This window comes from Hyperoodon ampullatus (assembly GCF_949752795.1).
Source record: "Hyperoodon ampullatus genome assembly, chromosome: 8".
Lineage (NCBI taxonomy): Eukaryota > Metazoa > Chordata > Mammalia > Artiodactyla > Ziphiidae > Hyperoodon > Hyperoodon ampullatus.
This window is the reverse complement of record NC_136921.1, coordinates 102,969,450-102,994,349: the sequence shown is the minus strand read 5'-3', so window position 1 is coordinate 102,994,349 and position 24,900 is coordinate 102,969,450.

The window sequence follows — 24,900 nt, the reverse complement described above, 5'->3', positions numbered from 1 at the left end:
AGAGTGGGCCTAATGAAAAGCAGGCAGAAGAGCTCAAGGAAATTGAATTATCAGCTCCCTGCCTGCCTCTGTTTATGTGCCCCTCTGGTAATTGACCATTTAGGAGCTGATTTGAGTTTTACAGCAGTCATAACAGTCAAGTGCAGGGCAATCCATCATCCCATTGCAATCTAAGTTGCTCAGGTTCACTCTGGATGCTCTTGATTCGATGCTGCACAGACAAGATCTCCAGTGACCCTCTCTGCTCAGCCTCCCCACATCCTGCAGTCATGTCAGCCTAACCAGGGCACAGCCTCTTGTTGGAAGGGAAAGGAGCAAGAAGTCCCAAGGAGTCCAAGTCCATTCACAACTAGTGTCTCAAGTTGTGTGTGTTTAAATAAAATGAAGAAGCCTAGAGAGACAAAAGGATAACGTCTTACTTGAGGTTGTGTGACTATGCTGTATTTTATATTGGGAGTAACCACTTCAACTTGTCTTCTTTTCACATCTCTGGTACCCAGGAACCTCACACAAGGAGGGTTTTATTCTTTCAGTGTTTCTCAAAGACTGTTTATGTTGCAAACTATGTAAAAGACATCAGACTCTCTTTGACGTCTGCAGTTACGTTCACATGGGGTGCTTTCACACTGAAATGCCATAGCCGTCTTTTCTCTGCCCCGTCCTCCCCCAGGCCATAGTCCACACGTCACCCCTTCTGGTGAATAGTTACCTGGTACATCACTTCCCTTGCCCCAGTCTTCACATACATGCTTGACAATGCAATCCACAACCTTTCTACCAAAACTGGTAACATTATTTTTTATAGACTCTCTGCTCATGTCCAGTTACTTTAAGCAACATCTCCATCTCAAACATCCAAAATGAATGTTTCCCCATCACTTCTTCCTTTCCACACACATACTCCAATCTGTCTGTGTTCTTTGTCTCCTGTGTGAGAGTCTGTTGCCAACATTGGTCCAAGAGAGAAACCTGACCTCATCTTAATTACTCCTTATCCCTGGTTCGTTGTATCCCTCAAGTCCTGTCCATTCTACTTCCTTGACATCAACAGATCTTACTCCTCTTCCAGAATCACCAGTTCCCACATTGAAGGCATTGTGTCTCCCAGGGCACACTCCTCCTGCTGCAGGCTTGGCTCCCTCAATCCATGGGAGCATTCAAGGATCTTTCTATGTCACAGATGTGGCAGTGTCATTCCATGGGCTTTGAAATGTTAGTCCTTTCCATGGTTCTGAGGATAAACCTCAAAAGTGGCTTATCTGGCCTGTTTTGGTCTTGATCCTCTGACTTTTGAGACTTCTCTTTGATGTCATTTAACTCCACGATATATCCATAGAGAAATTATAATTTTACTTTCTCAAGGATTTTTTTTCTTTTTTTTTTTTTAAAGTGTCCTGAACCTTTCTGCTTAGAAGATTTTTATTATCCTTTTCCAACTTTCTAACTGCTTCTCATGTTCCAGGTCTGAGAGTTTGGAGGTCACCTCTCTCTGAAGCCATCCCCAGTTCTCTAAGACTGTTTTTTTTAATGGACGTCACACAATCTACCCTAACATGATTTCATCTGTCCCCTGTCCCAGCACCCATCATTGGTCCATGTTTTAGCTTCTTTCAGTGTCTACCTCCTTCCTCGGCCATGCTTTCCTTAAGGATGTGGACAGGTCTTTATTTTTTACTACTGCAACACCAGAGACCAGTACCGTGGCATATTAGGTGCTTAATTAAGAGATGCTTCTGTAATTATCTTTCCCTGTATTCAACATCTCTGCAAGGCATTGTCTCCATTTTACAGAGTGGAAGTTTGAGGCTAAAGGAAATCAGAACTTCCAAAGATCAAGTGGTTATTAAATAGTAGAGTTGGAATTAGAAATGAGTTATTTCTGATCCTAAATTACACCCTTCTTTATGATGATAAGCTGCCTTTCTAACCTGTAAAGTGATCTATAGTAAATAATATGTGTGGTTTCCCACATCCTCATCCCAAGAACCTGTGAATGTGACTTTATATGGAAAAGGGATTTTAGGAACGTGATTGATTATTTTAAGGATTTGTCAAAACAAAGCTTAGACTAGATGACCTAGGTGTAGCCCAAGGATCATCACCAGTGTTCTTATCAGAGTGAAGCAGAGGGAGTTTTTACTCTAGAAGAGGAAAGGATATGCATGAGATTGCAATGATGTGAGGAAGGGGTCACGAGCCAAGGAATGCAGGCAGACTACAGAAACTAGAAAGGGCAAGGAGACAGATCTGACCTAGAACCTCCAGAAGGGACCAGGTCTGCTGATGCCTTGCCTTAAGCCCAGTGAAACTGATTTTGGACATCCAACCTCAGAGCTGTAAGAGGATAAACTATTTTAAGTCACCATGTTGTGGTTACTTGTTACAGCAACAGTAGGGAACCAATACAGTGTGTAACTGAGAGAAATGCAACATACACAGCATATATTTGATACATATGTGAGCAGTATGTATTTTCACTGAATCCAACCTCTTAAGTGGCCATCTGCTCACCTGTGTAAGACAGATTCATTTGTAATTCTTATCTGGATGGAAGGCCGTAGAATTCACTGAAAAACCTGAATAGAAAAAATTACTTATAAGAATATTTTTTAAAGAGAGTTATTTTATGACTTTATTCTTATTGTTCTCTAATAATCAAATCCAAAAGGAAGCAGACAGAGTTGGGCCATGACTTTCAAAGAAATGTGTAAATTCTTTAATAAGGATAACAGAATTTGTTTCAGTTGTCTCAATAATTGCTTAAATGCAATGTGTTGCTTTAAAATTTCAGTTGGCCCAAGGACCTAATGTATAGCACAGGGAATTATACTCAATATTTTGTAATAACCTATAAGGGAAAATAATCTGAAAAAGAATATATATATATATATATATATATATATATATATATATATATATATATATATAATTGAATCACTGTGCTGTACACCTGAAACTAATACAACATTGTAAACCAATTATACTTCAATAAAAACTGAAAAATAAAAATGGAAAATAAATAAACTAAAATTGCTGTTGGCCTTCATGCATAATTAGGCTTCATATTATAGTATACAGAGGGTACTTAGTAAACTTCAGTCAGAGTTTCATCCTATATGTCATTTAGCCATAGGCATCTGACTGGCCTCATGACCTACAGGGATAGGGACATTTCACATAGTTACAGCCTAGAGCCAGACCAGGTATTATCTGTCATTTCCTCCTAGCAGTGGGCACTCAGCTTTAGTCAACCTCCTGCATTTCTTACTTTCACTTTCTCGTGTGTCTGGAAAGCTCAGTCATTCTTCAGAAACTCTTCACACATCTTTTCCTTTCCCAGTGTCCTCTTTCCAATATCTTAATTCAGAGTCCTTTCTTCTCACTCAGATTTGTCTTTAAAATGTTGTACGTCCCTCCTACACTGTTGGTGAGAATGTAATTTTGTGCAACCACTATGGAGAACAGTATGGAGGTTCCTCAAAAAACTAAAAATAGAGTTGCCATATGATCCAGCAATCCCACTCCTGGGCATATACTCAGACAAAACTATAATTCGAAAACTACATGCCCCTGATATTCACAGCAGCACTATTTACAATAGCCAAGACATGGCAACAACCTAAATATTTATTGACAGATGAATGGATAAAGAAGATGTGGTACATACATACAATGGAATATTACTCAACCACAGAAAGAATGAAATAATGTCATTTGCAGTAACATGGATGGACCTCGAGATTTTTGTACTAAGTGAAGTAAGTCAGGAGAAAGACAAATACCATATGATATCATATGTGGAATCTAAAATATGACACAAATGAACTTACTATGAAACAGAAACAGACTCACAGACATAAAGGACAGACTTGTGATTGCCAAGGGAGAGGGGGAATGAGGGAGAAGAATGGACTGGGAGTTTGGGATTAGCAGATGCAAACTATTACATATAGAACGGATCAACAACAAGAACCTACTGTATAACACAGGAAACTATATTCAAAATATCCTGTGATAAACTATAATGGAAAAAAAAATATATATATATATATATATACATATATATATATATATATATATGTATATATATATATATATATATGAATCACTTTGCTATACACCAGAAACTAACATAACATTGTAAATCAACCGTAATTCATTAAAAAAAAAGAATGCTCTACCTGATGCCTCAGTAGCTCCCTGTTCCCTAGAGTAACTGTCAAAGTCCTTTCAGTTACCTACAAAGCCCTGTGTCACACATTCTGAGCCACACCCATGGTTTCCTGTGGGACCTGAAGTCTAAAGGGCATGCTCCTGCCTCAAGGTGTGTGGATCCGCTGTTTCTCATCCTGCATGCTCCTCCACAGATGCCCACATGGCTCACTGTCTCACCTTCTCCAGGTCTTTCCATAAATGTCACCTTCTCAAGAAGGCCTTACCTGGCAACCCAAGCTAAAATCACAACCTCCTTAAACACCTCCCATTGGCCTCCCTTGCTTTGTTTATCTCCTGAGCACTTACCATCATCCATCCAGTATACTACAGTGCTACAGTGCATTTACTTACCTTGTGTGAGTCTGCCTTCTCGCCAGAGGCTAGGTTCTCTGAAGGCAGGGGTTGTGTCTCTTGTGTTCGCTGCTTGAACTAGGTTTGGCACAAAAGAGGAAAGTAAAAATTGGGTTAAATAAACAATTTTGCAACCAGTATCTCTGTACTCAGTCCAAGCACTGTATAGCATATTTTATCTTTCAAAAAAGTTCAACCATATCAGCAGTTCCACTTTTGGAATTCACTAGTGGCTCTCTGTTAGGAACAAGATAAAATCCATGTATTTTACTTGGCTAAACAAGTTACTCTGCAACCAGACCTCAAATTTATCTTCTCATCATCCCTCCCCATCACACACACCAGAATCCATACACGCCTGCTCCAGTTTGTCCCGTTTGCTCTGGCTGACCCAGATCCCCTGCCCAGGGATTCTGCCTAGCAAACTCCTCCCGCACCCTACAAATCAAAGTTTGAACACTAGCTGTTTTGCAAAAATGTTCAAACTCTCCAGAAGATTAACTGCAGTTCTCTTTATAATTATCTCTGAAGAACACTCCCAGATTTCAAGGTAATGTCTGCTGTGCTTGCCTCTGTCAATCGGCAAAGCTCTACTGTAGAGATGAGATTAGACCTTACTCAGTCTGTCAGCCAAATGCTTAGCATATGTTTAATAAAGAATGATTGACTGAATTGAATGAAAGAAGTGAGGTAGGAATTGCCTTAGTCTGGAGGTTTAGAGCAGTTTCCCAGACCCCCACTTTCAAACTTTTTCATGTCCTGGCATATACAGAAACTTTATATGTACTGTCCCAAGAATAAGTGGAGACTGTTCATGGAAGAGAAGACTTGCTGGGGATTTCAGTCACCCCAACATCCAGAACCCTAATGGAATTAAAATCTCTGCTCTTCTGAAACTTGACCCACAGCACATCAGACATTTTGAATTGAGGGGACTGATTTTTATTCCCTCTGTGCCCCACTTATTTTTATTAAGATTTTTTTATTAATGAAATATTTCCATTGTTGGATTTTAAGTCTCCTAGTTAATAACAAAGCCAGGACTTTCCCCAGACTGCCCACTCAGCCTCAGGGTCTGTGACTCATTTCCCTTGAACAATTTTCCCTACCCGGGGAAATATATAGATACACTCTAATATCTGTGTAAATGTACTTTTATACATTATGTACATTCAAAGAATTTAAAAACATTTGCAATTAGGGTATCCAGATTTAAATAAACAAAAAAGTTAAAAAGTGCTGTTTATTGTTAGCCATTCAAAAGTAGAGATGTGTAGAAATATTGTGGAGATTGGGCACGAATCATTTTTCTTGGTAACACATGTGGTACATGTGTTTGTAAAGATTCAATCATAAAACTGTATAAGTGAGGAGAAAGAGATTTATTATTATAAAAGAATGAGCTGGGAGTAAATAAAAGTGTAAAAACACAAAAAGCTAAATAATTACTCAAATCCTAGGAGATCTGGTCTAGATCTATTACAAATATGTTTTTGGTGATTAAAAGTAACCACATTTTCAGACAAAATGCAACCTGATTTTTGTGCGAATGCTATATGTGTGTTGGTTGCATTTAAACCTGGATTTCATTTTCATTTAATTTAATGCCAAGCAAAGGACATTGTTTATTTTGTGTTATTCCCTCCCATCCAGATGAGATGTATGACATTTACCAAAATGTTGAATACTTAGACTGAAGGCTATTATGTACTTCACTACTATATTTATAAACAAGGTTGAGTTTCTAAAAATCTAAAAATATCGCTCACTTCTCCTAATTTCCAAATGCCTTATAAGTCTAACTATGTTTGTGAAAAAGAAACCCCAAAGCCCTCTAACTACGTACACACGTGGTACTTTATTCTGTAGTATCTAACAAGGTCTTATACTTTTCTCTAGCATCTCGATCTTAATATTATAAAGGACCCACTTTTCTCCTAGAACAAGGATATTATATTTTTAATAGTATTACCTAAATTTCAATCAAAATATTACTGGAAGATCTAACATATTTAAAAAAATGTTTTTAAAGCAGAATTGCTCTGGTAGATGTAGGTGTGCGGGCCTGGGGCTGGTCCTGCAGAGGGCGCCCTTCACCTATCCTGAGGCACATCTACTGACCCTAAAGACTCCATGAAGCACGGTTTGAAAACCAAAGAGGTAGATGCTTGTTCACAATGGGAAGCCTACAACATGCAAAGGGAGTGGGGACTTCTATATCTTTCACAAAATTGCCAGACCTGGAGTGACAGAGTTGGTCCTAAGAGTCAAAATGTGGAAAAGACCAAATAGGAGACTTCAGCCTTGGGCAGGAGCCTGCATATAGTGCAATGCAAGGAAAGAGCTGAAGGGGACTGAGACACTTCCGGGAGTACATAGAAATGGTGTGAAGATGACCAAGCGGGGTAAAACAAAAAATGCAAGGGGTCACTGTGAAGGAGACACAGGTGGGCACAAAACAGCTGCTGAGCTGACAAGATCATCACTGGGCAAGGAGACAAGAGCATCACTGGGTGACCAGGAAGGTTACCTGAGCTGATGGAGGGGTGGGGCATTGTATGAGGAGAGAGGACAAGGTCAGCACATACACAGTTTGCTGCTTTATTTATTTCCTCTAGCTTCTACAGCTCAGACATTGTTTTGCTTTCACTGGCTGTTTCATTGAGCTGTGGAAGTACATCTTGAAAATTATTTAAGTTTTAAAGTAAAATATCACTCTGTAGTCAAAGTTAAAATGAAAAATCTTAATGGATGTGTCACATTTGAGACTGACACACTTTATCTCAGTAAGCTCAACTAGACTAATTTATTCTCAGTGTTGGGCAGACTTCTGTTTCTTCAATTACACGTCAGAACAAGGGGTTGGCTCACTCCAGGGTACGTGCTCATCCTTTTCCTCACTGTCTTAATTGTTACTTCTATTTCTAGTTCTTTTATTTGAAGTAGAAATCTTGAGTTGAACTCTCATAAATTGCATGCTAAAATATGTAAACTTGTACTCTAAAACTATAAATGAGTTGGTTTCTCAAAATTGAAAAATATCTAAGCTAAGGATGACCCATCATTGGGGTCAACCATCTCTCTACCTGTTGGTAACCATGATGATAGAATCATTTAACTGAATTCATCTGTGTAAGTTTAGGACATCATTAAGTTTTCAAAGTGGAACCATGGTCCCTGAAGTGAGCAGATTGTGAAAAATGTTGAAAGCCTTAGAGTAGTTGTCTCAGTCAAGGGTGACATCCAAGGAAAAAGAAATGCCATTACCAAGGGTAAGAGCCAGGTCAGAAGGGAGTGATCTGGGACCCTGAGAGCCTGGAGGCATGTATTCATGAGGAGTGAGGTATGTGTGAAAGGGTCTAATTCAGGCCACAAAAGGGCAGGGGATGGAGCTAGACCAAATATTGACACAAAACAGGTTGAGTTCAAAAGGTTGAGGTTATATGAGGCCCAGAGTTTGCTGTTGATGGTCTAACATGTGTGACTGACTTGTTGTAAAGGATGCACAGCAGACCATAGCTCAGGTAAGTCAGACCCAGTGTTCATGGTCTGGGTGTCCTGGTGGGAATGTGTTGTTGACCCAGGGTATGGCTTGGGCACAAGAGCAAGCCTGAAGTATCTCTACCCAGCACTGATGGGTCAAGGCAGAGGGTTGAAAGTTATTTCTTGTCTGATACAAGGACTGGATGTCAATGTTAGGTTGATAGCACTGCTGCAGAATGGAGTCCACAGAATGAGAGTCGAATTGCTGGTGCACAGTTCATCTTAAGAAGACTTTGACTACACACACGTTGACATTCTCAGGAGAAAGTAGCTTTGGAAGACAATGTAAGTCCCTAGAAGTGTGTGTGTGTGTGTGTGTGTGTGTGTGTTACAAAGTAGGTGGAAAATTTGAAGCTACACAAACTTGATGTCCATGGACCAATTAGGGAAATTTCAGGGAAATGTGACTGGGAAGAAGTAACACAAGTGCCAGAGACGGTATATTAGTAAGTTCCTAGAACTCAAATTTTCTTGCATTACTACAGTTAAAAAGAAAAAAAAAATGGGGAACAAATGGCAATTTACACATATTTATTTTTCAGTTAAGAACATTAAAAAGAAAAAGGTATTTTAAACCAGACAAATAGAAAACCACATAGTGTCAGCATAAAGGACAGAATATTTAGACATTTACATTACCTATATTTAGCTTCAAAGTCTTAAAACTATCTTCACTGGCATATAGCTGTAGGTGTATATATATATATATATATATATATATATATATATGTATTAAACATAGTAGACAAATATAAATATATTTTATATTTATATTTATTTATCTATTAAATATAAAGACATTTAATTTTAATTTTCTGATACTTTTTTCAAGTCCTACTTTTGCTGAATTTGAATGATTTGGTCGTAGCTTAAAGACATTTGTCAAATCTTATGGAATATTCGTCTCTGGGTTGTAGGTATCTCCTGGAACCCAGGTGCAGGAATGCAGCCAAATTCATGAAACAAGCACCAGAGATCACAAATCTCCAGGATCTCCCTCCATCTCCGACACTTCCACCTGTGAATGTTCCACGCCCCTCTCTTTCTGCAAACTAGTCTTTTCCACTGCTCCCTCAAGGCAGAAGAGGGTGGTACCCTACGTCTATGATGTGTCCTGTCTCCTCCATGTGATGGAGAAACTCAGGCTTAGACAGGACCCCCTTGGCATGGATTCCATGTTCCCAGGGAAGGGGCTCTGATCAGCTTAATTCAAATGAGGCTTCACACCTGGCTCCGAGAGATCGTGGTAGAACTATTTGCCCTGGGAACAACCCAACTGCCCTATAATAATTTGTTGGTGACCTGGGGGAAGTGGGTAAATAAGAAAGTGTCTAGAGAAGGAAAACCATGAGTTGGACCTACACTGACAAAGGTATGTACTCCAAGGGGATATGGAGGATTTTTGATCAGTGTCACAGAGACTGGTCTTATCCACTCCTCTTCCTACCTAAATAGAGACCTGTCCATAATTCTGAGAAGAAGAGGGTTAAGAATAATGAAGTAATTTTTATGCAAAGTATAAAATGTATGCATGCAAGGCGAACACACAGCAGCATTCTTGGAATGTGACTGTGACCAGGGCAGACCAAAGGAATGTGGTTGTGTGAGTGTGTGTGTGAGTGTGAGGCATCAGCAAGTATGCTGATCCTTGGCTGAGTGACTACATTGTAGCAGCCTTACAGTCTATAACCATGCCCTGCAGTAGGAAGTAGCTTCATGGGTGACATCAATAAACCAGCGAATGTGACTGTTTAACAGGAAGGAAAGAAAAGTGTCAGAAGCCATATGACAATTGATGGGACATGCTCAGAAAAACATGAAACTAACTCTTAGGGACTTTGAAATAACCTGGGAGCCTTGGGAGAGTTGGGATGTGGAGGTCCTGGCTGTTTTTCAGTAGCAGCATCCAGTGAGGTGCAGATCCCTGGCACAGGTAACTTCAGATGAAGCTCAAAACCATCTTTCTCATCTCTCTCTGTTCAGCATGGAGTTGAGGGACTGGCCACCATGGCACATCCTAGTCCTCTGGTCCTTCTTAATAAGTGTCGACTTAAAAAAATGGCACAACGTGAGAGTTGCGAGTTAAGTTTTATTTGGGGCAAAATGAGGACTGCACCCTGGGAGACAGCATCCCAGATAGCTCTGAGAAACTGCTCCAAAGAGGCAGGGGGGAAGGTCAGTATATACGTGATTTTGGTGAAGGGAGAGTATATACAATCATGCACATTTTTTTTTTTTTTTTTTTTTTTTTTTTGCAGTACGCGGGCCTCTCACTGTTGTGGTCTCTCCCGTTGTGGAGCACAGGCTCCGGATGTGCAGGCTCAGCGGCCATGGCTCACAGGTTCAGCTGCTCCGCGGCATGTGGGATCTTCCCGGACCGGGGCACAAACCCGTGTCCCCTGCATCGGCAGGCGGACTCTCAACCACTGCGCCACCAGGGAAGCCCCGGGTTGTTTGTTTGTTTGTTTTTAATATTGAGTTGCATGAGCTCTTTGTATACTTTGGAAAGTAATCCCTTGTCAGAAAGACAAATACATGATATCACTTATATGTGGAATCTAATAAAAAATGATACAAATGAACTTATTTACAAAACAGAAACAGACTCACAGATCTAGAATTCAAACTTATGGTTCCAAAGGGGAAACATGGGAGGAGGGATAAACTAGGAGATTGGAATTAACATATACACATTACTGTATATAAAACAGATAATCGACAAGGACCTACTGTATAGCACAGGGAACTCTACTCAATATTCTATAATGACCTATATGAGAAAAGAATCTGAAAAAGAATGGATATATACATGTGTAAAAATAACTGGTTCACTTTGCTGTACACCTGAAACTAACATAACATTTTAAATCACCTATACTCCAATAAATTTAAAAAATAAAATAAAATAAACCTATAAGGTAGATAGCTAATTGTTTCTTTGCCCCACTACCAAAAAAAAAAAAAAAGAGAGAGATGCTAAGAATTTAGCCCAAGGAAACATTACTAGAAAATCATGGTGGAGCCGCATCTCACACTTGGGTCAATCTGACCCCACACTGCCCATGGTTTCACTCACCTCTTAGCATGGGCCAAACACACAGGAATTCTTGCACATCATGCCCAGGCATGGACCCAGTTCTATTTAGGTCTCACTTTGAATCTACTGACTTTCCACTGCGAGTCCACATGTTTGCCATCAACAGTTGCTATCTGTGATTTTCTTGTGACCCTGGAAATCCCCTTGCTGAGGCTAAGTTACTGTCAGCAAAGTGGAAAGTTTGGTGACAGGATGGCTGCAATTTCTTTCAATTTGTTTTGTTTGTCATTCTGGTCCTTTGTACATGCCACACTACACTAAACTTCATAGAAAATAGGGAGATACACTCATTTGCATAACTTTAGCATGCATCAGTGTATTTCACAGTAGTAAACTGAAGCATGACTTGTGATAAATAGGAATGAAAGAAAACACCATATGTGAAATTTCTTTGCAAATTGTGAATGCAGACCAAGTAGATTTGAAAGCCCCATCTTGAACCTTGCCAGCAATGAGTTAGCAATAGAAGTTAGCATTTTTGAAAGCCATCAGGGAGGAAGTATTAGGCTGGTACAAAGCACAGCTCTCATGAGTCAAAGGTTATATTATTATATTCATTTATTCATGCATTCACTTTTCAAATATCTTTGGGTAGATATTGGGCTTGTATTTAAGACCGAACAATACATAAAGCAAATATTTGACTTGAAAACGTCACAGCAGAGTAAAAGTGAGAGACACATATACAAACAATAACAATGCTGCTGCAGAAGCATTATTACAGAGGTAAGTCTAAGTACCAGGGCATCTAACAAGGAGTGACAATGTTTAAGGAGACGGATTCTCCCCTCCTCATGAATTACTCTGCTATCACCCCTCTGTGGAAATCAAACAATTACATAAAGACTCTAAAGTTATTTTTTTTTTTTAGTTCTGAGCCTTATTGCAAATATTAATGTGCTGCTTTGCCTTCCTGCTGGGTTGAACAAGAAGGATGGCAAATGATAAGAAAATCACTGATGTTCCCGAGCTGGTAAGGGTTTTCCTGTATGTTTAGTTTATTAGCCCATATGCCACATTTATCTGCACCTTTTTCCCCTTAACTGTTTGGATGATTTACTTCTATTAGGGAATCTAGGGGGAAAGTGAGCCATAAACCGAGCATTTCTTAAACTACGGCCCCAAGCTGAGACTCTGTGGGGATGCTGTGTCTACATTCATAATGGATTTCAGAGGGGATTACAGAACTGAGAATCTTAGGAGACATACACTTACCATAAGTCTACAGCTGGCTGCACATTTAAGGAAGGAGGAGATGGAACCAGTGAGCTTCAGGGCGGGAGCCTCACTGGATGTGTAGGGCACCATGAACCCGGGCTTATGACCACATCTACCTGTCTTAAAATCCTCGTGCTGGGCTTCCCTGGTGGTGCAGTGGTTAAGAGTCCGCCTGCCGATGCAGGGGACACGGGTTCGTGCCCTGGTCCGGGAAGATCCCACATGCCGCGAAGCGGCTAGGCCCACTGAGCCATGGCCGCTGAGCCTGTGTGTCCGGAGCCTGTGCTCCACAATGGGAGACGTCACAACAGTGAGAGGCCCGCGTACCTCAAAAAAAAAAAAAAAAAGCAATCCTGGTGCTGCCAGTTGAAAAATAATAATAACACTAACAGTAATAATAATAGCAGTAACAGTAATTATAATAACATAATGACAACAATAGTAATAATAACTACTAATAATAGTAACAACAGTAATGACAATAACAATAATAATAATAACCAAGGCATACACACGAATAAATTCAGGTAAAACCCTTAGAACAGTGCCTGGCACACTGTTGTATAAAAATTTGCTATTATTATTATTACCACTACTGCCATTATCATCATTATTAATAATACAGAATGAAGAAAAAAAGTAAATATATATTTATATTTTTATAGGTATGTGTGTGTGTGTTTAAGTCAAGTCCTCCTACTACCTCTTTTTTCTGAAACTGTTCCCTCCTTTATTCTTGTATAGGTGCATCCTTCTCTTAGCTGTTGGGACATATATCTTCATTTTAAAACATACTTGCTGACAATAGTGGCTGGAGAAGAAAAAAATGGAAGGGTAGTAATTCTCTCATGGGATGAGATGCGACTGAGTCAGGACCTTTCATTATGAACACTAGAGATGGGAAGGAAAGGGACTCAGCATTGAGAGTGTTCAAGTACAGACTCTCCCTCCAATCAATCCCTCATCCATGGGAAGCTCTCCTTCCAACTGTCCCGTAGTTCTCTTTTGACCAAGTTGGGAGAAATAGGACATTTTCAGCATTTCTTTTGGGCTATGATATGAGTTGACACACTACCAAATTATACACCTTAGTATCAAGCACAGTTTCTGCAGGCAGGAGATACTTAGAAACTTGCTGTGGCTGAATGATGACTCCATGTCTCCAAAACCAAAGTGTTTCTCCATCTTTGAAGCTTGGTAAAGAAGAGTCACAGAGACCAAGCCTAGAGTTCTCATCCAGGGCTATCATGTCAAGAGGAAGCCCTGACTCAAGAACATGGCTTGTTTGGACCACAAAGCAGGTATCAGGCTGGATATTACTGTAGAGCTGGATGTGGCGGGAGTTCGCCATCTGACGTCATCAGATTCCTCTCAACCTAAGCCTGCCTGCTCTATTCAGAGTCCATGCTTTTAAAACAGCTTCCTGGGATTTCCCTGGTGGTCCAGTGGTTAAAAATTCACCTTCCAATACAGGGGACCTGGGTTCGATCCCTGGTTGGGGAACTAAGATCCCACATGCCACAGGGCAGCCAAGCCCGTGCACCACAACTAGAGAAGCCTGTATGCCTCAACGAAGAAGAACCTGCATACCACAATGAAGACCCAGTGCAGCCAAAAAAACAAAACAAAACAAAACAAAACTTTCTAACAATTTGACCAGTTGTGTAACTCACCTGTAAGGTTGGGTAACAGAGTCCAAACTCCTACATTTTCTGAGATGTAATGCTATATCGGTAATGAATGCATCTATATTCTGTTTCATGTATCACATTATTGTGAGTTGAGTTAGTTCTTGTGAGTGAGGTTAGTGTGAATCAGCCTCATTATGTCTAGTTTCCTCTGGGACACTGAAAAAATAAATAAAACAAAAAATTAAAAAATGAAGTGACCAAATTTGTGAAGCTGACAGCCAGACTCTCAATCTTAGGGATTATCCTGTGATGTCTTGGTCTTACTCTGGTCTTATTTTCAAAACACAGACTAGTCAGGTGTTAAGTCCTCAAGTGTATGGGAGCAGGGAGAATTAGAGCAGGAAATGGTGCATGTCTGGTTCCTTGAATGAGTGAGAGTTTTCTGCTTGTTGTCTGACACTAGTTCACTGGCTAATACTAGATAGCAAGCAACCAAACTGGCCACCTCGTAAGGAGCAGGTAAAGTTCATTGGAGGGTGTAGCTGAGACACATTCCACTGCACCACTGGTCTCTATGGCACACAGTCTAGTCCTGGACTCACCTCCTCCACCACTTTCTAAGCCTCCACCCACTGTGGGGTTCTATCATGGATCCCTTTTTGTCCAGGTCTTCTTAAGTTGGAAACTAACTTCCCTTTTTGTGCTACATGTTCAACAAGCTTCTGCAGTGCCCACACAACTCCTGGGGAGCTCAGCTGGCAAAGAGAAGGGCTACATTCTACTCTCCTTCCTAGCCTTGGCATCTCTCAGCAATTCTATATGCTTTGCCCAGATAGCACAGATGAGCAGGTCTATTGCTCCAGAGGTGTCTAGCCAAAAAATTTGATGGGTAATTCTTGTGGTCTTTTATTCTTTGGTTTGGAGACGGAGAGATGCACTTTCTGAGCCAAGAATGCATTGGTGCTTCTGTTTTCCTGTTCCACAGGAGCTGTGTCTAAATGTGTGTATCTTAATAAACTTAGAATGTGGAATCCTCTGTGTTTTTTATCCTCAGATTTAGTCCTTGGCTACAGTTCTGAGACAATAAAAATCTCTCTTGAAATCCTGTTACTTTTTTAATATATACTTTTAACCCTCTCTTGGAGCCTTAACCCTTTTGCCATTTCTGAGACTAACTTTCAGGAGGTGTGTGACCCCAGATAAACCCAGGACACAAACGATATACTTAGGGTAAAGATATGGGCTATACTCAAAAATATTTATGAAGCATTGGAATTTATTTTTGTTATTGGCTAAAAGAGATCAACATAGCATTTTACTCATTCATTAGTTCCACATAAATTTTTTAATTTTTATTTTATATTGGAGTATAGTTGATTTACAATATTGTGTTAGTTTCAGGTGTACAGCAAGGTGATTCAGTTTATATATATATATATATATATATATATATATATATATATATATATATATATATATATATATATCACATATATCTATTCTTTTTTATTCATTTCCCATATAAGTTATTACAGAGCATTGAGTAGATTTCCCTGTGACATACAGTAGGTTCTTGATGATTATTTATTTTATATATGGTAGTATGTATATGTTAAGTCCAACCTTCTAATTTATCCCTCCCCCCCACATAAATTTATTGAAGGTCTGCCATGCACCAGACACCAGTGCTGAAAAGATGCAAGAAGTTACTACCATCGTTTGGGAGAAAGATAATTTGAGTATCAAGAGACTACAGGGGAGAAGGTGATCTACTAACCCTGGAGGGTAGGAACAGGCAGAAAACTTCTTTCCCAGAAGATGCAAACATCATGTTTAACCTTCAAAGAAAGGGAAGAGAGGAGTTTAAAGACAAAAGCTTGGGTGACACCAACTTTTCAGAGATTTGAAAAAAGAATTGAAACTCAGTTCAGAGAAAGAAAAGTATAGGAATGGTGGCTATCCAGATAAGACAGCATGGTGCTGCAAGAGTCAGTGAAAGAGAAAGCTTCAAGAACCAGAAGGAAGGTTAATAGCATCAAGTGTTGTAGAAAAGCCAAGGAGGACAAGAAATGAGCCAGAGGGTGGCGGGTGTGTGGGGGTATTTAGGAAGCTACAGGTGGCCTCTGAGAGAGCAATTTAGTAGAAAAGGAAGAAGGACAAAGCTAAATTGCAGTGGGTTAAAAATTAGTGAGTGGCCAGAGAGGAAACATAACACTTTTTTTGTGTGTTTTGTTTGTTTGTTTACTGAAGTATAGTTGATTTACAATATTGTGTTAATTTCTGCTGCACAGCAAAGTGACTCAGTTATACATATATACCCATTCTTTTTTCTTATATTATTTTCCATTATGGTTTACCATAGGATATATTTTTTATTAGTTTCTGCTTTATAACAAAGTGAATCAGTCACACATATACATCTGTTCCCATATCCCTTCCCTCTTGCGTCTCCCTCCCTCCCACCCTCCCTATTCCACCCCTCCAGGCGGTCACAAAGTATCATAGGATATTGAATATAGTTCTCTGTGCTATTCAGCATGACAGCTGTTATATATAGAAACAAAACACTTTTTTTTAAGTTTCTTTAAGGAGTTTGGCAGGACAAGAAGGAAAATGGTGACACTGGTGAGAACCGTTTTTTACATTAAATAATGAAGAGACTGAACATGTTTGAAAGCAGAGGTGGAGGGGCAACTGGAGATGAAGAGATAAAGCTGGAATTGAAGGAATGAGATCCTAGAAGGAGCAGGAAGGTGTGAGATTCAATGGAAGACAGTCATGCTAAGAAGCAGTAGAGGGGATAAATTGGGAGACTGGGATTGACACATTCACACTAACGTATATAAAATAGATAATCAACAAGGACCTACTCTATAGCACAGGGAACTCTACTCAATATCCTGTAGTGGCCTATATGGGAAAAGAATCTTAAAAAAGAGTGGATATATGTATATGTATAACTGATTCACTTTTCTGTAAACCTGAAACTAACACAACATTGTAAATCACCTGTACTCTAATAAAAATTTTTAAAAAAGGAGCACTGATTCATACTACCAAGGGGAAACATAACTATCTGCTTTATTCCTTGCATCGAAAATTAGAATTGACATAATTCTTCATCTTCTCAAAACACACTGTCAGTGTTATCCTGTCACTTATGATATTGACTTCCAGGAGGGAAATTCTCCCTTATTTTTATTCCTTTAAAATAGTTCTCAGTTAAAATGTGAGTGATTAATAAGGGCCAATAAGCCCCTAGAAGCGACGAGTCTAAAGTCAGAGATAAAGAGAGGCAATAACACATTAGTTCATGTCCAAGTTTGCCACAACACTGCTGTTTCCTCTGGCTCAGAAGTTTCCAATTTCAGGATAGGTAGAGAGAGGTAAGTGTTCACCCAAACACCAAGGGAAAGGTGGGGATAATTACATGACAACATTTTCTCTTTTCAAAAAGCTATAATTGAGCTTTCAGAAGGTTTCATTTCATAGAGTTTAGTAAAAAGAAACATGAGTGAAAAATAGGTCCAAGGTGGCCTCTCCCATAGAAAGGTCTGTGGGGGGGAAGAAAACAAGAATAGAGTGTTTCTACTGGTAATGACAAATCAGAAATATTTTTGCACTGGCCCCTCAACTCCATGATGTATTCTGTTGTTTTGAGGGCAAGAAGCATGAGATAAGACAAATGTGTAATTACTTCTTGACCCACTCTTCCTAGTTTTCCGTTTTCATGAGTTGCCACAATTCATTATTTGCATTGATATATACAGATGGATGGGGACGCTTCGTTGATATTCATTTATTCAGCAGTCTGTTATCTATATTTAATGGAGTACCAGACTGTGGCATAATAAACCATTTAGAAAGATAGCTTCTGTGTACACAGGGGTTATTGCTTGCATAACCTGTACTTATTTTTCATTACAAAACTAAAAGAGCAAAGCATAATTCATAGAAGCAAATGAAGTTAACATTTAATGGCTTGAGAAATGATAGTATGAGCTTGTATTATATCAGGCACTGGGTGGCTGTAAAATAAAGGAAAGGAGTCTCCCCAGAATTTCTAAATAAAAAGCCATTTTTTAGTGCACTGTGAAATATGGAGGACAAAACAAATGATGAGATTCTACATCAGGTACTAAGTAGTCCTGTAATTGGCCTGACTTGAGGCTATGGGAGCTGTTTGCCTCTCAGAGGCAGCCTCTACATGAGATCATGTCATGCGCTCAAAGTCTGGAAGGGTCTTCTTGCTGGCTGAGAGCTTAGGTCACTTCATCCTGAACACACCTGCTGATTACCCACCAGTGCCATGAAAGCCTAAGGGATCAGGTGTGGAAACAAATGTCACCAGGAGTCTGTGATGAGCAGAAAGTAAGTGTCCACTGTCCCTGAAGCATCAGCTTCATCAAAGGCCAGTGTCATGGCTCATAAATGCTGCCCTGCACTGGAGTGCAAGTCTGGAATAATCTTTTATGAGTTTGTAGCAAAATTAAAATCATAAGGACAACGTTATGAGTTTTTCAGATAGTTAAATTTATTCAATTTAAAGAACTTTAACTTTTCTGAAATTATGTTTTTCCAAGTTTGTTTTAAGTAATTGTTTCTATCATGAAATAATAATGGTAATAGTTGGTAGTGGTGATTGCCTTTTTCATGTGACCAAGTAAACAAAATGTCTGTTCTCAAGAAATCCAAAATTCTTGGAAACATGGATTTAGATTTCTCATTCTCAAAAGGTGATATAGATTAATTCCTGTATGCAGAAACCACCTTGGTGTTCATAGAAATGACTACAAATTATACTATCTTTAACCTATTTCCAACTTCACTTATGAGGTGCCATTTTTTGTCTTCTCTTACCAATGTTTCTCCATTTATAAAAGTCTGGCTGGTAGGAGAGTATTTACACATATTATGCATTTTATGACCCCTCATCTTCTCCACACACCAGCAATTTCCTTTGACATAGTATATCAATAAATTGTACCATTACACCATCTATTATAGCTTTGGGGGGTTAGAAACAATAGCAGCAATAAGTCATTGGTTTTATTTCCATGATAGCATTTCTTTCTTTTCTTGTGGTCCAGGAAGTAGAAGCACATGTTTGATTGTGCCATGAGTTAACAACATGCTAGGGATGTGCCCTTATCAGACATCTGAAACAATGGGAATATCCACAGTTATAGCTGAAGGCCTATATAATGCTTAAAGGTCACCAATAATGCTTAAAAACAGGATTTCAGATACCTTTACTTATTTTCAACCCATTTTTAGGTCTTTTTGTTTGTCCTTATATATAATTCCAACAGCTCATGCCACTGTTTGAGTATGAGGGCTAAATAATATATATTAGTTTTGAAGGGAAAGGGAAAGATGCTACAAGTCGTACCATGACTTTTACAAAGAAGACCACAGTAAAACCCAATATAAAGATGGCTGAATGCAAAAACACAGATAACAGAGTCTGGTTCATAGAACAGGAGAAATTAGTAGATGGTCAAACTGTGTTGAAGTGCCTTGGTCTCAACTTAGTTGTGCTGTCTAAAATGGAAGTCTTATTATGATTGGCTGATCATACACAACTTTCGTATACTGTGTCAAGGTTTTGTAGGGATATAGTGATTTGTGTGGGACAAGAGTAGGATTAAGAAGCATCTAGTAAGATCTCCAAATAAGGAGTCTAAAATGTGAGATGTCTTTTTGTATGTACTCTGAACATTGAGCAGCCCAAGTCATACCTCTTTGAACATGCCAGGTCACCCTGTAAATAACATCAATGAGATTTTGTCTCGAATGGAGTAATAATGATTATCATTATCATCATCATCACCATCATCACAATCACCATCACCATCACCAGTGTCATCATGATTAGAATTAATTTGTTGAGTTTTCATTATGTAACAGGGACCTTGTTATGTGTCTTACAATACAACTGTTATTTCATTTAATCTTCACAAAACCTCATAAGCTATTTGCTATTATTTTTCCCCATTTTACAGAGAGAGAAACCAAGACAAATAAAGTTTGTATGATGTGCCCAAGGACACAGGGAGGGTAATAGAGCTGGGATTAGAATCCAGATTTGCTTGACCCTAAAGCCTATGCTATTGTTTTGTATCTTATTTCCTTGGTCATTGAAGTTTCCTTCAATTTGGGGAAAGAGCCCTGGTATAAATGGCCATGGTCAAACTTAATTCTCTTTTTCTTCTGTTGGAATACATAACAATAGGTGAGTATACATCACATAAATAACCTTAAATACACTTACTCTACTCCCATTCCCCTTCTCAAAGGGCCAGTATTCTCAGAGGAATACCCTGCTTTGGTTCTCCTCGTATATTCCTTAACTCTTCCATGAGAAGAGGCTTTAATTAGATTCAGTTCCTTGTAGTTTCTGCAGGACAAGCATCTTTTGATAGACTGCAGTATCAATAATACTTTAAGGGAAGCAGTAAGTATTTGTTGTTTACCTTATAAATTCTGGGGCTGAAAGGAATCTTAGATCCATTTTATTGTAGCAAATAGAATCTCAGAGAGGTTAAGTAACTTGCCATGGTTTGTAAACTGGATGGTAGGAGAATACAGACTTGGTGCCAGTCTCTCCAATATGCACCATCTTCTGCCTATGGTAATATTACTGGCAAAGGGTAAGATATTGTTCACTAGAATTCTTCACTATGGGCTATCTGTAGAAAGAGGGTAACTTCTTTTCGTTATATTTGGTACCATAAGTAAACTAAGTCCTTGCCACAGCATGCATGAGGAGGGCAAAAAACAGAACAACCCCCTTTCCAAAATAAACACAAAAATTAAACAAACACTCAAACAAAAACCTTCCTGGATGTCAGACTTGTCCATACAAGATCCCTGGACTTTGTCCCTTTACCTTGGTTTTCAGGGTTAATGCTTCATCTCATTCCTGATTTGCACTAGAATTTGTATAGTCTCTCTACACATCAAGCTCAAATCTTTATAGCTCTGACCCCCTTTTTGTAACCCTGTTGGCTTCAATAGTTTCAATGAGGTTTCACTTGAGCAATTTCTGTTTCTAAAAGTGGAGAGAAGTAGAATGGATAACACGTTCTCCATCACTCTGTTAGCGAATTAGTGATCAAATGTCACCCACAAACAGGATGGTTAACGATTTTCTTTGTGCTGAAACAGAAGTTGATCACTGGAAAATGGAAACAATGTTCTTTTTACTCCCTGCTCTGGATGTGATAGGGGGTTGACTGAGGACTCTATTTAAAATTCAGCAACACAATTATCACAAACTCTGGGAAAAGCAAATCTTCAAGCCTAGACAATGAGAAATTCAGAAAGTTATGACTAAATCAATAGTATCTATAACCTGGATGGAGGGAATGTCTTATCTGCAGTATTGATAGTTATTTGTAATACACAGAGACTTACTTAATGTTCAAATATAGATGAGAACACAGGCACTCATCAACTGAGTTGGTTTAGAAATATAATAGAATGAAGGACAGAGAAAACATACTTAATTCTTTACTTGGATGAAGGCAATTCACAGAACTTTCAATCCTATAATTAGAGACAAGACTGGGAAAATTAGTATAAATAGGAGATGGGTAACAGTAGCCAAGCCCTCCTGGGTTGAACTACTGAAAGTGCATTCTTTTTGTCAGAAATCATCATAAGAAGGTTTCCCTGGTGGTGCAGTGGTTGAGAGTCCGCCTGTCAATGCAGGGGACACGGGTTCGTGCCCTTGTCTGGGAAGATCCCACATGCCGCGGAGCAGCTGGGCCCGTGAGCCATGGCAACTGAGCCTGCGCGTCCGGAGCCTGTGCTCCTCAACGGGAGAGACCACAACAGTGAGAGGCCTGCGTACCGCAAAAAAAAAAAAAAAAAAAAAAAAAAAAAATCAGGATAAGAACCTGGCAGGGGTGACTAGGGTTGCAGGTGGGGACATCTGTCTCTACGTGTGAGCAGCTGAGAGTATGCAGGCGGGAAAAGAAAAGAAATACAGCTGGTGAACAGACTGGATGCTTATAAATTCATCTCTTGGGAGCAGGGAAAGAAAATGAACCACCTACCAAATTTTGCCATGTAAGTTTGGTTAATTAGCACTTATTGAATTATGGTCTGGAGGTCTAGCCTATGTTTTTTGAAAAAGAAATTAGGAAGATATGAAATAAGTATCTCTAATGAATAAAGGATACCAAACATTTATTGCTATCATGGAGAAATCATCTATTTCAAACTTCTCTAGGGAGTGAAGACAGGATGAGTGTTTTGTGTCCTCACTTCTTCAATCTGGTATTATAGCTTTCTGGACCAGAGGATGCCTAATTAAGAATCTCTGGGATAGAACAAATAAGTACAAATATGAAGGGAGAAATAGATTTCCGGGCAGCCAGGGTGCTCTCCACCCGGTGGTGTTGCATGTAGAAGGGCATCTCCATCTGAGCAGACTACCTTTGTGCACACTCTGCTTTTATAGCAGCTGGGGTGCCTTTGGCCTATTTATCTGTGAGGAGAAGTTCAATTTCCCACTCAGCAGCAACTATTTAAATGCAAAACACACAATGTCAGAAAGACAGAGTGAAGAGAAGAGCAGTGGAGAAAAGGGAACCCTCCTACACTCTTGGTGGGAATGTAAACTGGTACATCCACTATGGAGAACAGTATGGAGGTTCCTTAAAAAGCTAAAAATAGATCTATCATATGACCTGAAAATCCCACTCCTAGGCATGTATTTGGAGGAAACCAGAATTCAAAAAGATATATACACCCCGATATTCATTGCAGCCCTTTTTACAATAGCCAGGAAATGGAAGCAACCTAAATATCCATCGACAAATGAATGGATAAAGAAGATGTGGTATATATATATACAATGGAATATTATTCAGCCATAAAAAAGAACAAAATAATTCCATTTACAGCAACATTGATGGACTAGAAATTGTCATACTGAGTGAAATAAGTCAGACACAGAAAGACAAATATATGATATGGTTTATATGTGGAATATCAAAAGAGGGTACAAATGAACTTAGTTACAAAACAGAAGTAGAGTTACAGATGTAGAATACAAACTTATGGTTACCAAGGGATTGGGGTTGACATATACATATCACTATATATAAAATAGATAACTAATAAGAACCTGCTGTATAGCACAGAGGACTCTACTCAATACTCTGTAATGGCCTACATGGGAAAAGAATCTAAAAAAAAAAAGAGTGGATATATATATATATATATATATATATATATATATATATATGTATAACTGATTCACTTTGCTGTACACCTAAAACTAACACAACATTGTAAATCAACTATACTCCAGTCAAAATAAAAAATAAAAAAAAAGAGAGAGACAGAAGAGCAATGACAGGCAGAATTTTAGCCATGAAGGCAGGAATGCCTTATGAGACAAGGGATTCTGAGGACTCAGTTTCTGAGGTAGATGTTGATAATTGATGAGATGAGAGACACGATGGGGTTAGTCTGGCTGAAACCTAGGAAGAAGGTGGTCATCGCTGAAATGCTGTGGTCATAACTCAGTGTTATGGTCTCTCTGCAGCAAGCATGGAAGGCTGCCTGATGTACATGTGTGTGGTGGGGCAGGGGATGTCTTAGTTCTTGGGGAAGAAGGCATCAGTGGGCCTGCAGATGCTTGTTTAAGGGATTAAGGACTGACAATGACTTCCTAGTAAGATAGGATTGGGTCTAAAAATGTGAACCCCAAAGTTTACCTTGAGTTTTTTTAAACACATCAATACATATATCTATGTTAATAATTGGTAATGCTGTCTATACACTTGGCCACAGTATGATCTCATTTTTTCCCCAAATTGTTTTTCTTACTTTTTAAAGTAAGAATCCATGTCAGAGTAAACTTCTAGTAAAAAGGTGTAGACTACAGCACACTGAATCAACTCATGATTCACAGCTTTGGGGATTGATCACAAGTAAAATGGTGCCATGGCTGCTGGAAGCAGACAGTGATGGCTGACAATTTCACTGAAGAAAAGGGAAAGAGATGTAAAGCAGAGGTGAGAACTTCAAAGGCATAACTTCCTGGGGTCATTTAGTGAAGGGATAAATAATCACGTAACTCAATTTGGACGCTTTTCCTTATAGGATAGTTCAAAATCATCAGAGCCATCTAGACTAAATGAATAAATATTCAGGAGGCTTTTGTGAAGAATGCAGAGGGTATAATATACTTTAAGAATAAAATTGCACATCTTTTCTAGGTGCTGAGGCTAAATACTTGTCATCCTGTGTCCACTGTGTTTCTTGCCAAGTCTTGATCGAATCCATCTGCAAATCCTGTAGGTTCTGCCTTTAAAACATGTTCAGAATACTCTCATCCTTCTACATTTTCTCTTATCACCCAGAGGAAAATAACAATTCCCCACTCCCCAATATTCTCTGCTGGACTTGCCCTGGTTACCCCCTTCCCGGAACACACAATGTACTTGTCAGTTGTCTGGGAAGTTGATTTAGGGAGAGGCCACATCTCCAATTGTGAGTAGGTAATTTATTTTGTAAGCGGTAAGCAGAGGACCCCCATTCGATTACACCCCATTGATGAGCTGATGTTATAAATGAGGGACAGAAATGAGCTGTACGCTCAGATTTATGAGGCTTGGAACCTAGCTCTGCCTCCATTCCCTGTCACTACGTGACCCTGAGGAAAATCAAGAAGCTTTGACCTTTCTTTACCTCTCTGCCACAGTCATACCAATCAAGGCCAACTTCATCCCTCACCTGCACTACTGAAATGACCTCTTACTCAGACCCTCTGCTCTTACTTCTGCTGTCTCAAGTTCGAGTGATAATGAAATGTACCACCAAAGC